Source organism: Meles meles, chromosome 10, assembly GCF_922984935.1.
Source record: "Meles meles chromosome 10, mMelMel3.1 paternal haplotype, whole genome shotgun sequence".
Classification (NCBI taxonomy): domain Eukaryota; kingdom Metazoa; phylum Chordata; class Mammalia; order Carnivora; family Mustelidae; genus Meles; species Meles meles.
The window spans coordinates 36,827,105-36,828,283 of NC_060075.1; the positions used below are offsets into that span (position 1 = coordinate 36,827,105).

General features: G+C 36.0%; 1 pseudogene; it reads right to left on the minus strand.

The window, feature by feature from the left end:
* Nucleotides 1-727: 727 nt before the first annotated feature.
* On the minus strand, nucleotides 728-934 carry LOC123951987 (annotated as a pseudogene).
* Nucleotides 935-1,179: the final 245 nt, after the last annotated feature.

Sequence of the window (1,179 nt, forward strand, 5' to 3'; positions counted from 1 at the left end):
ACTATATTCTTAAAAACAGAGAACAAACTGGTAGTTGCCAGAGGGGAGGTGGGTGAAGAAATGGTTGCAATAAAGGATAAAGGATATTAAGAATACACTAATCTTGATGAGCACTAAGCAATGTATAGAATTACTGAATCATTATATTGTATACTTAAAACTAATATAACACTGTATGTTAATTATACTGTAATAAAGCTTTTTTAGAAAGAGCAGGGTTATTAAGGATGACTATTTTTTTCACTAAGTATTATATTGTATACTGCTGCCAGTGTATATAAAATAATTAGCCTTGTGTTTATTAAAAAAAAAAAATTTGGAAGGGGAGGCGAACCATAAGAGACTATGGACTCTGAAAAACAACCTGAGGGTTTTGAAGGGTCAGGGGTGGGAGGTTGGGGGAACAGGTGGTGGGTATGGGGAGGGCACGTTTTGCATGGAGCACTGGGTGTTGTGCAAAAAGAATGAATACTGTTACGCTGAAAAAATAAATAAAATGGGGAAAAAAATAAAAAAAATAAAAATAAAAATAAATAATTAGCCTTGTGAAATAGAAATTTATGAAGATTCAGAGAGGTAGATGTGAAGCACTGACAAAAGCAGGACTTTATATAGTATGGTACGTGTTATAGGGATAAGATTTGTATAGGTTTCAAATTCAGTTCTCTTTTGAATACTCACTGGTTCATAAAAAGTGGTTTAGAAAACCATCCAAAGATTTGTTTTGCTACAAAAAGGAACAGACGTTCTGTAGTCTTAAGGAATTCCTACCTGAAGATACTCTTGTCACCAGGGGGTCATGTTGAGCATTCTACAGACAGAATTGTTTCAAATCTGCTGCTGCCTGAGAAACCTTCATGTGGTTGAGTCTGGTTTCCAGCTGGAACTACTGAACCACTTTCTTCATAGCAGTGACTCTGGAAGAAGCAGACATGGCACTTGTAAGAGCTGGGCAGATTCTGCAGTGGGTAGACTGGCAAGTCTCACTCTGTATCAAAGGAAGCCCCTGACTTCAACACTATAAAAACTATCTATGGTGCTGAATTTCCAGTCTCTACACCTGATTCACCAAGGATGATGAACTGGGAAACTAGAAATAAAAAGATTGAATGTTCAGAAGTTAACAAATAAATATGACTACTTGGAAGAATTTATGTAGGAATATGGTCAAAATTTGAA